The sequence below is a fragment of the Argiope bruennichi genome, chromosome 7 (genome assembly GCF_947563725.1).
Source record: "Argiope bruennichi chromosome 7, qqArgBrue1.1, whole genome shotgun sequence".
NCBI lineage: Eukaryota > Metazoa > Arthropoda > Arachnida > Araneae > Araneidae > Argiope > Argiope bruennichi.
In genome coordinates, this window is record NC_079157.1 from 70,047,862 (window position 1) to 70,063,156 (window position 15,295).

Below are 15,295 nucleotides of genomic sequence, written 5' to 3' on the forward strand. Positions count from 1 at the left end.
TGACGAACATTTACTCGTATTGGGTGGATTTTAAAAAGTATGTTTAAAATCAAAGAAGTCCGTGTCAATTAATTTATTTACTTTTCAGAAAAACGTCCTTTCATATTTTTATAGCCTTGGATTTTCTGTGGACTTTTCTTTCGCTAAATTTTCGCTAAATTTCGGATTTTTCTTCAGCTAAATTTCCTGATTTATATCTATTTATATGTGTTCGTTACTAAGCGAAATTTATATACCATTTTTTTAATACTTAGATAGAGAAAAAAAGTAAAGGCATTTGCAGAAAACACTTGCACAACGATTTTTTTTATTTACACCATACAAAGATTTATAATCTGCAGGGTCTCGGATAAATTTGTACGAAAATCAAATTTTTTCACAAAAATAATCTTATTTTCTTAATATTATTATGAATATTTGTTTATCCTTTTGTCGTTATTAATCATAATTTACACACTTTCCTGATTAATTTAACTTTCTATCAGCCATTTTCTACTATAATATTCAAAGAATATTAATAAAAACATAAATAATTTAAATGAATTAATACTTTAGTATTTTTTATAATTTTAACTGTATTTAAAATTGTTAATTTTCGTTTTTATGGACAATTTTGATAAACCATTACAAGTTCATAAAATTAAGTATTTGAATTTATTCACTTTCTACTTTAAAGCCTGTTCTTTATTTTTATGAAACAATTTAAGAGTAGCAGTTAAAGTTAGTCTTAAGTGTTTTTCTAACGCCCTTTCTGTAGAATTTTTATTCGGCCCAAGAATTAAGAACAGAATAAACTGAAGTTCAATCTACTAAAAAAAGTAAGAACATTTAATTCGAATTATTTTTCTTTCTTTTTACAGCCTCTGGTTAAATAACGCGACCCATTCTTTTTCTCCCAGAACCTTTGATGAATAATTCTGAAAGAAGATATAGAAAAAAAAAGCTATAAATTATTTACACTTCTTTCCTTTCAAGATGGCGTGGTCATGAGAACACTATCTAGTATCACAGCAAAGAAAAAGAAGTTATTTTTATACAAAGGCGGGAAAGGGTCTTAGATTTCGATCTGTATAAGAAAAGACATAAAACTAAACTTTTCTCTTCTCCAACATTAACCTAAAGCGGAAACCAAGAGCTAGAGGATTCTTTTTCGACGAAAAATAAATATAGAACCCGTAATATGCGAATAATAATACTCTTCGATGGCAACAGTAGAAAATCGTTGTCTTTTTTTCCAAATAACTATTTAATGAATGAAGACAAGACAGAAAAAAAAATTATTTCGTTCTTATTTTTTTTAATCGTTTGGTGTTGTTGTTTTTATGAAGATAAAAATTAATGATTAAACTTTTTTAACTGTAAAGTAGTTTTTTTTTTTATTCTTTACAAATATGTTTTAAGAAATTATAATATTTATTTCGTTTCCGAGACGTAATTATTTATGAAGAATTGCTTCTTGAAATAATGTCAGAATGATTTATAATAGTATCTTCAGATCATAGACGATCATAAAAGAACAGGCTGTTGTAGCGCCAGATCTTTTTTTTTTCCATTATTTTGCAAATGAACTTTCTTTAAAAAAAGTTCTATTTTTTTGTTGTTGTTTCGTGGCTGTCATATTTGTTGGATGTAAATGGAATTTTGAAATTACGATGAAAGATGTTCGGAATACAAAGAATTATCATTTTCATCAATCTTACAGTTATTCTGAATCCACATAGATTTCATACTTATAAACATATTTCTGAGAAACTAAAAGAATTTCACTATGTATAAAAATAAATGGTATTGGGCATGACTGATTAGTTTCAAAACAATTTTATTTCAAAATAAAATAGCAAGAAATGTAGAAAAAAGTTAAATTCCTATTAATCTTTATCTAAAATTTGTGTCTTTCTTTAGGAGATATTTTCATTGCAAAATCTAATTCACTATGAAAGAAATAATATTAGTTTATAAAAAGTATACTCAAATAAAAATTAATTAAGTAACTGTGTAAAATAAAATTAAAAAATATCAAGAAAAATTTCTCCGAACACGTCTGTTCTTTTCATAGAACAATAGATGCAGTTATTTAATGATTTCATATAACATTTTTAATGCAATTTTGTAGCATTCAATTAAAATATTGATTTTGGTTTAGTTAAGTAGTATTCGGATGATAAAAATAATAAAGTTAAATGAGAATTGACTCGGGAGAAAAAATTACCACTTGATAAATAAAGATTGAATTACCCCCACTCTTCATGGGCATTCACAGTGATGTGAATGATTGATTGAAATGACAGCATCGCAACAGCATTTTTGGATGGTGATTTAACGCTTATGACTGAAAAACAGCCATATTCATCAGTTGCGGTCCAACCTGAATCGTAACAGATACGTTACGTCATCGGTGTAGTAATATCTTGCCCCTACATCATTATTAAGCTCATCAGAAAAGTAAAAACCTGCTTGCTTACACAGCAACTTCTTATTCACGTATTCATGGTGACACCCCGATGATAACCATATTTGAAAAATATTTAGGAAGAAAGTTCAACTTACCATATGTTCATCAGATTTAATATGATCTTTTTGTGTAATCCCATATATTTAAAAAATAGTTGATTCATTGATTTTTTTTGAAAATTAGACATCTAATTAAAAAAAAATTTTTAACTATAATTCGAAACATTCTAACACAATAATGTTTTAGGCTTGATTTGTTTGGCGTGATTGCATCAACTATTGCATTCTGTACGCGACGATTTTTGCAATACGAAATTTACTATTTAAACAAAAGACCGCTAACCTTAAATATAATTGAAAAAAATTAATATATTATTAATTTTTATTATATATTTTATAGCCTAAAATATTATTGAAAATTTCACTTTAAGCCGAATGCCACAGAAAGAATTTTTCTTTTTTTTATCATAAGATTAGCAATGGAAAAAGAATGCGATAAAAAATCACGAAATAATGATAATGGCTTGGATTTAACTATAACAAGAAAAGTAGCTTAAAATTGTGTTTTTAGAATGCTTTCTTTTTTGTACATCAGAAAATAAAAATAACACGAAAATGGAACTAATAAAACTATAAAGCCAATTTTTATAAAATTTCCAAATGATACAAAAATACTATAATAATCTTTTCTTATAATATGCTTCTAAATTATTGAAAATGTTAAATATCAATTAATTTTTAATTAATTAAAAATATTAAAGTTTTGTCACTTCCAATCAAGAAGGAATTATGATCTAAAATAATTCTAGGTCTAACGATTTTCTTTGTAGAGAGTTGCAATTTGTGCATAAGTCACCACGCAGTTGACAGAAAATACACCGACTTAAAAATTTTTATCGTGTTTTAAAAAAATCTACATCTAAAATTATATAATTCAAGTAGGGCAGAGGTCATATATTTACAGTATAATATAGACTCAGAAAGGTTTAGGTACTGTTGCAATGAAAGTTCTTTTAGATTTTTCATCTGGGATCCTCTGGCTATAATAAACTCCAGAATAAAAATGCTCTACATTAAAACAACCCTTTTTCAGGTGATGGGAGGGGGGACTATTGAAACGGTGTTCCATCGGCGAAACACCAATAAAATAACGGTAAAAAGCTGTTTTATGTTTTAGAAAGAAGATATTTTTTTCTCTTTCTATGTGTTAATGCCTTTCATTTTCTTATAAATATAGCTTGAAGCATCAAATGTGACATGAGGGGGGGAGTTAAACCATTTTTTATAGCTTTTGAAAAAAATTTTATTTAAAATACAGGGAGTGAATGTAACAAAGGGCATTTTTTTTGTTGTATTTTTTTATCCTGCCTCTGAATTTTTTTTTTTATTTTTAAATTTCAAAATTCTTAGGATAAAAGGTATGTTGAAAACTTTGAACAATCAGATGATTTTTGAACTTGATGACTTTAAAATTGTTGGGAAAAGAAGTAAATCCATTTACTCAAACCGTTTTAATGCTTTTCTTAAAAAATCTGTTATTCGTTCTTATTCGAATTATTCTTGCGTTATTTCTGTCTGAAATATCTCATCTAATTATCTATAATTTGTAATTAGTTGGAATTTTTCAAGGATTTTTCACTTGTGCAAGATGTATGGAGCAAATTAAATTATTAATTCTTCTGTAAGAGGAAATGAGAAAAATTATTATATAAAAATTTATTATGACAAAAATGTCCGAAATTTTATTAAAATTAATGTTTCTCTTTCCAATACCTATCCCCTCTCCTTCAAAATTTAAAAAAGACATATTCTCTCTAAAAGAAATAATTAACAGAATCAGGAGCGAATTTAAGGAGAGAATATGGGGGTTATGAGCCCTCCCCCCCCACACACATAATAATATTTTGTAGTCTCAAAGAAATGTTGTCATAAAGTTGAATACATTTAAACAGTTAATTGGACTGTATATAACAGTTTTATAAAAAAAATAAAGAATTTTTATCGAAATGGGTTAGGTATGACAATCAATTAAATTGGTTTATTTTAATAATCCACCTCTTTATGGTTTTACATATACAATTCAATTTTTAAAAACTTAAAAACTTTATTTCTGGACAGTCCATTCAAAGACGGGAGTCCGCATAAAGTCACAATTATGAACGCTAGGCCATAATACATTTTATGCAATCAAGTCAATACAGCATATCTTCAAAAAAGTACTGTATGTTATAACATTATCATTATAATTTACTCTATGTATTATAAATGTAAACACACAATATATTATGTATTTAATTAATTTAAATCCTAGTTAAAATATCAAAAAATGGGCATTGAGGAGCATATTCTTACTCTCCAAAATTTATTAGCACCGAATTTCGCAATTCTACTGGCTCAAACGGTCTGACCTATCGAGAGCTCTCTTTCTCTCTCACACACGCACATTCCCTTTTATTATTTGCAGAGAATATTTTCTCCTACCGCTATCGACATTTTTTATATGGTCAATTTATTTGTTCAGTTATATGCACAAATTCAAAGATATCTCGTTTTAAATATGATTCATAAGCATTTTCAAGAGAGGAATGGAAGATAGATAGTTCCTTTCCTGGATTGAATAAGGCATACGTCACGTGAAATCATTTCTACCATATGCGAATTGAAGTATTGAAGTTGTATTGAAAGATGAAGAGAAGATTCGATTGCTTTTGCGAAACTCTGTTCAAAGTGCGTTTCAATATAGTTAATCCCCAAGACGACTTAATGGTATAAAAAAAGTAATTTCCAATTAACCTCTAATTAATTGTTTTCTGCTTGTGATTTTTCCCCGTTATTCCTGCTGCAAGCTGCATATGAGATTCCACATTTTTATTAAAAAATACTGAATAAAAAAATTAAAGATTATTCATACCTTTATTGTTTAAAAACAGTAACTAAAATAAAGTGAAGTATTGCGTTAAAATAAACTCAAAAATAATTTAAAAAATTTATTAAAATTAGAGAAAAACATTATATGAAAATAAAATTTATATCACTAATGATAAAAAATGGTTAAAATGGTAAAAAATGGTTTTTTCGATGTTATGCTATAAAATTATTAAGGGAAAAAAAAATTTCGATTTATTTTCATTGCAAATCTAATGAACATTTTGAAAATTCTTTCCTTAATTACTATGCAAGAAAAAAATGCTCGAATCGAGCTACTAAATGTTTTTATTTAGTGGCTCTAGATTCAATGATTGTTTTGTAGAATTTTTGAAAGGTTTTCGAATCATGAATTTCGTGACAGTATTTGTGATAGTATACTTCCTAAGACATTATCGTGTTAATAGTTTTTTTTATTTTCTGGGCAGCTGATAAAAGGCTCACTCTTTTAATTAACTTCTTCCTAGTTTGATAATTAAATCGAATCCTTCATAAAAAAAATCTTATTCATCGTAATCAAATTCATCATAAATAATCCTAACCTTGCAATTAAATCAAACCAAGATATTTATTTAATGGAAAGAAAAGTTATATATTTATTAAAATGTCTTAATATTTTTATTAAATTATCTTAGCTAAAATGCTTTCTGCTCGAAGCCATAAGCATATTAATTCTTTGTAAACAATTTTAAATTATTCCTGATTTACTAACAGAAGTAAAATTTCCCAGTATTCTCAATATAGCCCTTTATAAATATAATGTGAAAGATGCATTGTGCTATTTTTAGTTGCAACTATTACAGCGCAATATATTTATATTAGTTATAACTATCCAATGGCAGTGCCACGTATACTATTCTTTTAAATATGAAGGCTGTCTTCAACGGTGATGGAATGTTTTATAAATTTTGATAAAAGTATTCGAAATCCTTAAATTGTGGCAAATTATTACAAAACAATTTCTTCGTAATTTTTAACTGTTTACAGAACGATTTTTCTGTTTTATAAAAATTTTTATAATTATATGTAAAGTTTAGTTGTATTAGCTTTAAGGCAACTCTAGGACAGTTTTGGGACGGACATCGCAATTTGGAACGAAGGAGAGATGACGAGAATGATGCCAGAGCTGGAACCCCCTCTCCTAGTTTCCAAGCCACGCCAGCGGAAGGGCTTCTGACTCTAACGGATTTAGCGAGCAGTGGATATGCTTACACGACGTTCTTCGGTGGAATAGGGTCTCGAACTTGAAACCCTCCTGTTTCAAAGCAGAGACCTAACCAGCCGGCCATCGCGGCCCGTAATTTTGTCTATATAGTGTAATAAATGTCTAAAAGACAGTAAAAAAATTTTGAGTTCTACTTTGGAATAAAAGTCAATTTAAAACATTCGTTATTTTACCACAATTCCTTTTTTTTAACTCTAAATATACAGTTCATAACTTTCTTAAGTAAATACTAATTTATTCAAAAATATTACGAGAATTGGCAAGGCTCCAAAAATATTCCATTGCGCTGAAGAAGGCAATAGATACATTGTATCAGTTCATATATTTTCGGGAAGCATTTATTTTAGTCAAATTTATCATCAGAGGATAACTCGCAGCATATTATTCTTTCTTCTTCAAGTTCAATACGGAGGCTGTCTCCTACGACGATGAAATCTATTACGGAAAGACTTAGCTTCCTGTAATATATTAAAGATAAATCTCAGACACTGACATAAAAATATCCTTCAAAATTTTCATTTCTATCATATAACTAGCAGAAAGCAAGCAGTCAATACTTAATCATAGAAAAGACCAGAGCGGTCTTTTTTATTTCAGTCCAGCCGTCGGACACCATTTATCTCAATGTCCTCAGCGAACTTGGACAATGAATGACCATTCTTTGGGAGAATGATTAGACCATCTTTCGAGGTCCGCGTCTTTTTATTCTTTCTTCTTAGTTCCCTGCCCTGTTCTTTTCTTTATTTCTTTCCTGAGTCCGTGATCTCTCTTCTTGATTAGAAGGGGGATTCGATTTCGCTGCTGTCCTCCTTTTCGCTAGTGGACAATGGCCAGTCTGCCAACCCCCGGGATGATATTCAGAGTTCGTCGCAAATCGGTTTGCGAGACCCCCCTTCCATTGTAGGAGGAACCACTTCGTGATGCCAGAGAATGCGGGATCTAATTCTGTTTCATACGCTTCTTGATGAGATATCGTTTGGCTTTCCTACACGTTCGCTTGCAGGGATATGGCAACGTCGGAATAGACTTTCCAATGGATGTTATTTATACTTTCTCTCTGGGGCATGCAAAATTATCTATACCTAGATAGTTTTATCCAATATGGGGAAGATCAGTTAGGGATTCCTGAATAGGCAAGAGATTTATTTCTTTTTTAAGTAAAAACCATAATCGCACCAAAAAGCATATGCTACCATGTAAATAATTTTACAATTCCAATTTTCAAGTCTTTTCAAATATAATGGACAAATATTTGTAGAATTCTTCAACTTGGCAGAATTTTACGTACAAATGTGAATTACATTGCATCTTTATTTCGATATGGTTAGGTATATATTCAGTATCAACAGAAAAAAAAATCAAAGAAACTTTTTCCCAAGGATTTAAAATCTTCAAACGTTGCTTAAAATTTCCGATTCAACACGACGAGTTCGTCTATATAACGCCTTATAAACAACTTTTATCAAATGTTGGGTTCTTTAATAAAAATTATGCATATTTAGTAATTTTAAAATTAAATCATTGCATTTTTTTAAAATTTAGTACATACTATTCTGTATTCTGAAATGCAAAAATATACCTTATGGGCCGCGTATTTGTCTTCTTTGATAAAGATAACACTGTGAATATAAATGGTGTCGGATTCTGTGCTACCAACGCTGGGAGTCTGTAAGCGCACTTGTTCTCCCGCATGTGCAGAGGTGGATTCCCAACAAGGCGCTAACAAGTCGTTTAGACCGAGAGGTGTCGCAAGAAACTCGTTTAAAAAAACTTTATTTTCCAATTTGTCAAATAAGTATTTATAAAAAAATACAAATTTTGTAATTGATAAAATATTAGAATAATATTAACACTTAACCAAGCGTAATTGATCAGATTTCTATATATATTTTATTACGTTCACTTAGTTATTAGAATATTTATAAATACCGAACATCTGTTTCAACATAATCGATAAAAATAAATATATTTTCACGAAAGTTAATAAAATTTTAAAAAAAGATTAACCTAAAATAAATAATTAACATGTTAAAATGTACGAAAATGTGATACTAATCTGGTCATCTTATTAAAAAGGAGGCATCAAAATTTGTTCTGTTAATACCACAAAGTGTCTAAATCCATCACTGCGCATGTGTTATATTTGCAATGATAGTGACAAATTGAATAACTCAAAAAAATATCCGTGTTTATAAAATAATTTGTAAACATTAAGAAATGATTTAACAAATATTTTAAGTGAAATTAATTAAGCAAGTTGTAAATTTAAAAAAATCAATTTCAACTACGCAACTTTGATAACACTAAGAATAATCATGACTTCTATTAACTATATCAAATAAATCGAACTAAGTCTGTAAACTAATATATATGAATTTAGTTTTTAAAGTAAAAAATAGAATTATGTTTTAAAAACAAATAACAAGTTGAAAATAAGTAGTTATGTCAAAAACTTGTTCTGTAGAACCACGAATCGCACCATGTGCAGGGAGATTCCCAAATTTGAATTGGCGCAGGACACTTAAGATAATTTATTGCGTGAGTATGATTCCACTTGACCTTGATCCCCTACCAGAAGACAATTGTGCTATTGCAGTTAACATTGTTGGTTATCGGAATTTATTTTTCACATATCTGTACATACTCCTACGCAGACCACTTTCCATTAATTATCTTAGAATAAATAGCGACGCGCCTCCATCTGGCGTCATTCTGTCTGTCGTCGCGACATCAGACAAAGCTGATTCTTCCAACTCATGGAACATAAAAAAATAAATATCTTAAAAGATAATTCTTTAACCTTTTCCAGACGGGCAATATAGATACAGCACAAAAAGATTATGTTTCTTCCGCGTACGGGTTTGTATAACATTCGTAGAGTACTTCGTAAGGTGAATGAATTTCACTTCCCTGCGATAGCTCTTCTTTGCGATTTTAAATCATCCTATAAACAGTTTTACACTCTCGCCCTGTTATATCGTAGTATATGTAAAGATTAGATACATTACTAATGAACTAAGATCAGAATAGATGCCTAGTGAGTTATCGAGAGAAAAAGATATTTTAACTTTGAAATTTTATACATATATGTTTTTAATTCTCTATTTACATTAATCCCTTATATATTTTTTAAATCCCTATTTTTTTATTTCTATTTATTTTAATCTCTATTTTATTTATTTATAATCCCTATTTAATCCCTATCCCTATTTTATTTCGTCATGTTCGTATTCTACAAGTTTAATAATTCAAATAATTATAATAATTTGTTGATATATAGAATTTTTTTACAGACTTGTACATGCATGTAGCGAATTTATTCATGTACAATAATTTTTACAAATTTTTTTTTCTAGATGCGTACCATAAAAATGTGTTTGACAATCCTCTATTTAGCTTTTACGTGATCAATTGTTGAATACTGAAGCTTCATAGAGAAGCTGAGACAAGACATCCTGAGTAATTCGGGGCCATTCCGATTTTTGAATGCTTGTCCTAGAGAGTCAAAATATGTCGTATACTTATCCCAAATTTATATGAAATGTCCCTGAATATCCTGAATTTGCGTAAAGTAAACAGTTTATACTAAAATGTCCCAGTAGGATTTTATTTTTAGAAATTTATGAAAAAATGATTTGTATTATTAATTATTATTAATTGTTTTTAGTTATTAATCATATTTTCTTCCGTTATACGTATAAAAACTGAATTCCTAGATTAGCTGGAAGAGTTCTGATTTTTGAAACGTTTTCCTGCTCTGTAAAAAAATTTACTGGATTTGAATTAAATGGTTTTAACTTATCACTAAACCATTTTAATGTAAAAAAAAGAAAAGTTAGATTTAATGCTTCTAAATGTTATTTGGAAGACTTTGAAAACCCTTTTCTCAACTTTACAATAAAAATAATATGATCATCCTATACAGTCAACATAGATAAATTGACTTAACCCTATAAAGGGCCCTTTTTTCTAGTCATATTATGTTAAAATATTTTTACGCTTGAAATTAGAATAAGAAAAGGGATTCATTTGGCTTATTAGGTAAATTTAATTTGATTAATGAATTAATTTAGTTAATTAATAATTAAGTAACAAATCAAGACACATCATTTTGTCTGAGATAAAGAACTGAAGCATCTAAGTTTCTGACTTACTAAAAAAATTTGTCAGAACTTATATGCCAACCTACATAATTTCATACAAAGATTGATAAATTTGGTGGGAAACATACTTCCCACGGCTCTAGAAAGGGTTAAATAAAAAATAATAGAAACAATAACAAATTATTCAATAGTGGGTTTTGGCATTTTACACCCAAGACAATGAACATTATGAGGCCCGTCTTTTGGTCAATTTAATTTCACATTTCCATGTTAACATGTTAGTTAATTATTTTATTTTTTTATTTCAATAATTTTGTAAAAACACGTGTGTTTTTATTTATTTTATTAACATTCATGACTGAGTTGCATCTGCATTTGTACCTGATGTCATTAAATCAAATACTTGGTAATCAATGCTTTGAAACTAAATTACCATAATGAAACATATAATGACCAATTACCCTCAAACAAAGTATTAGCACTATTCCTATAATTTATAGTTCATATAATTTGTACTTTTTACAAATCTATTTGGCAACCAGGCTAAAACATTTCTATTAAATTGTCCTACCAGTGGGATCATATTAGCAAGCGGCCCCAGATAGTTGCCTATACATTGTCAGCCTTGTCGGTAATCTGCCACTGATATTATTTATGCGTATTTTTAAATTTTTCCAGGGTTTTTTTTTAATTATAAACTATAAAAAAATTATTATTATTATTTTTCATATTTTCAGAAGGGATTGTGTCAACTCCCCCCCCCCACACACACAGAAACTTGCTTAATTTTCTGGACTGGAGTGTTAAAAAAATCGTATGCATTTAGCAATAAGATTAGCAGTAGGAATTGATTCCCATTTGCTTATCAACTAACAATTTATCCAAACATAATTTAATTACCAGGTGTAAAATCTGCGTGAAAAAAAAAAAAGATTTAAGACTTTTTCATCTATCCTCTCAAATCCTTCATTTCTCTGACTATCCACTCAATAAACCACAAACTAAAGTCAACTTCATCACACGTGCCACATAAAGAGAAGAAGAAAAATAAAAAAAACCCAACGAAGGATTTCTCAACAGCATCTCCAATGCATGCATTTCAGTCAGCGCTGCTATTCGTCGAATTTCTTCTAAGAACTGGTGGCAACATTAAATCTCCCACATCTACATTTTAAGGACTGCTTTTGCTATTTTGTAGAAAACGCCATAATAACGCCGTCTAGACTGTGGCGTCCTCATCGAATCAGAAAGGAGGATCTATCTCGCAATTTATCTTTCCTCTCTCAACTACAAAATTGCCAACGATGTTCCTGGGTTCATCTGACAAGTCATAAGCCGCAATCATAACTCAGAATAAAAACCATCGCCGGCTAGTCATCAATGGAGCTTCCAAATACTCAGTAATTTAAGCTGCTTTGCAAATGAATGTTTGCCTAAGCAAAAGAGTGATTTTTAGTTTGCGCTGAGAGAAAGTTGGAGAAATATTTTTTTCGAAGTTATTATCTAGTTAATTTGAGGAGTATATCTCAGAAGAAGTATTGACTGTATATTCTTCTTTAAGAAGACTTGCAGCGTGAGAGAAATTCACACTAAACAAATTTAAAATATTACTAGATCAAAAAAATAATCGTTTATTTTTTTAATAAAATTTATTATGCGAGGTATCCAATCTTATTATAGAACGTGGTCCTAAAGATAATTAAATCCAAACCGTTACAAACACTCATTGGAAAAATGCTCTAAATAATGTAAAAGTAATATTTTATATTGCTTTAGTCAATAAAAATTAATTCTGTTTCAAAAATTACGATGCCTACGTTTTTCTTTAAAGTCTACATCTCTTCTAGTTATTACGTTTAATGAATATTTGTGTTGACGCTCTATAGGCCTGACGTTTAAAGATACCAAACTTGGCACATATATAATTTGGAGGGTGTGAATGTGCACTTCGGAGCGATTTAAAAAATATATTGAATTCAAATATTTGATGAGTTAAAACTTAAGTGAAATGTTGACGTGTTTACACCATAATTTCCAAAAGCATTGCAGTATAAAAATAATTTCTGCATTATTTTAAAATCAAGAAAAAAAAATTTTTTTAAAGATACTAATTTTAAAATATATATTTTTTTTAATTTTAATTTACTTTTAAGATATATTTTTAATATTTTTCAATATATTTCATTATTGTAATGAAACTCATGTTATTTTCGTTATTATTGCTGATATTTCATTCTAATTTTTTCCTCTATTGTTGATTGTTAACACTAGGAACCCGATCAACCCAAAGCAGATATGCGAGTAAATGGTCAAGATATGATGATTCTTCTTGTTTTTTCATGTTGAATAGATGTCAATATAAGGCATAATTTTAATAAACTTTTCGCAATTTTATTTTAATCAAGTTTATTGTCAGAATCAAGCAATAGTGAAAATTTTTCAAAGTCCTTCTGTTTATAAATACTGTTGCACTTTCCATACATATACTAGGATGTATAAAGACAAAGACGGAAAACTAGGGAAATATATAGTTGACACAGTAGTGTAAGGCTTCTAAAGTAGTATATATCTATCAAAATTGGAAGTTTAAAAGTATTTTGCTGAAGAAGTTATTGATACCAATTACAAATTTTAGCATCCATTAACACCTACAATAAACTGGTCACAGAATATTTTACTAAATAAAACTAATATTTAGTAAAATATTCTTGACTCATTTGTATTTTAAACAAAAAAAAACTGAACGAATTATGAAGCTTTGAATATAACCGTTTTAGACAACTTAGACCATTAAAATATCCGGCAATCATTGTTTAGCGATGCTACGAAATGATAATCGATTTGTCTAAAATAAGTAAATTTAACGTTTCTTAAATCAGGCAGTTTTGCTAGTTAGAATTGAGCCTTTTTGTTTAAAATGATAACATTTCAAGAATATTTTACTAATTAGGTCTTTAAAAATAGTCGAGAATAAAATTTATTGAAATCATTCGAAAGAAAATATAAATATCACAGAATAATTATTTTCAGTAAATCGTTTGCTGTAACTCACATGATTTATTTTTTAATAGTTTTACTAGATTTTCCATATGAATCTTAGAGTAATGTTTATGAAAATGATGACAGAATACTTCATACATATCCTTTGATGATATAGAAATTATTATTAATTTTTTTTTTTTTTTGGATTTTTATTTTTCTTCTGAGACAATACGATGTTTTGTGTTACCTTTCTGTAAAACAAAAGATCACATTCTATGTTGAAATTTTGCATTAATGTTCCCGAACAATTTCATTCCACTATAAGTAAGAAGATCATTATAAATGCATCGGAACTTTAGACAGCAATAATGACTCTTGAAATGACAACCTACTTTTCTTAACCCCACACCTCACCCACATGGCGATGTTTCACCGCGATATTAAAGGAACTTTGAATTCAATATTAATTTCAAAAGGCACAGGGGCTATGTTCTTGGAAAAAAAAGAATTGAATCTTTGAAAAATTACTCATTAAAGACAAAACAAGAAAATATTTCAACTTTTGATACAAAATAAACTATTATTTATAGGAATATATAAATACTTATATTAAATACACAAATTATATTTAAACTTTTAAAATTCATTAAAACATAAAAAAAATTAAAATTACTATGGAAAATTGAATCCTAAATGCTGAAAAGTTTAGAATCATTATATCAAGTTTTAATGAAAAAAAATATTTATTTAAATTGCATTTACAAAAGAAAATATCAATTATCATTTCAACACTATAAAGTAATTCAGATATCAAATGATGAAATATTATGAAAGAACTATTTATTATATAAAAAATACCTCTTAAATATTCAAAATCATCATCAACGTAGCATTACAGTTATGATACTTTAATAAAATGAATCATTTTCTTGTCGTCCTGCTCAACAAAGATGCTCGAGCCACTCGCAGACTTCTGATCTTGTGTTCTGGCATCCTACTTAATCATATTATTTTATCATCACGTAGTCATTCATCATCCTAGATTGGAAGTAATTTAATCAGATGTTGGAATGTTGTTCCAAACTCAAACTTAGTTCCGAAGAATGCCGATAGATGCCGCTAATCAATTGGTCAGATTTCATAAGTTTGGGAGAGAAAACTGAACTGACGGTAAAATAAACGGTTTAGATCCGAGTGTTAAAGTGTTTTGACGCAACATGAGGCAAATTTTTAAAATATGGATATAAAATAAAGAAAATAGAACTCATAAATGATGAATTAATTTTTTTGTCCAATTAATGAAATAAGTTCATACAATATAATAATTATATGACAACTTTAATTGCGCATGTCATGTAACTCCATATTGGCTTATCCTGTGATGATGTAATATAAGAAATTTCATCTTATTCTACAAGATGTTCAATAGGTTCCAAACTTTAATATACGCGGTTTCAATGGAGCATAACTCCATTCAATTTCCTAGAGATAATAAATAGAGATGTAAATTTCTCAGATAAAAACGATTTAGTTGGTTCTGATTAATTTAATTAAAAACGTAAGCTTCTCAAAATCCATCTGCTGTCAAAATTAAAGTATGCGCATGTTT

The 15,295-nt window shown here is 28.6% G+C and overlaps 1 protein-coding gene across 3 annotated transcripts in view; it reads right to left on the bottom strand.

Annotated features, from left to right (window-relative positions):
* The window catches only part of LOC129975678 (neurexin-1-like), a 373,471-nt gene that overhangs the window by 328,879 nt on the left and 29,297 nt on the right, over positions 1-15,295 (bottom strand). Inside the window, exon 1 of one of the 3 annotated variants that reach the window (XM_056088802.1) lies at positions 14,545-14,655. The exons of the other annotated variants lie outside the window; for them this stretch is intronic. The gene's annotated coding sequence lies outside the window, so the exon portion shown is untranslated. Of the gene's footprint in view, positions 1-14,544; positions 14,656-15,295 lie in introns of those variants that run through there. 3 annotated transcript variants of the gene reach the window in all.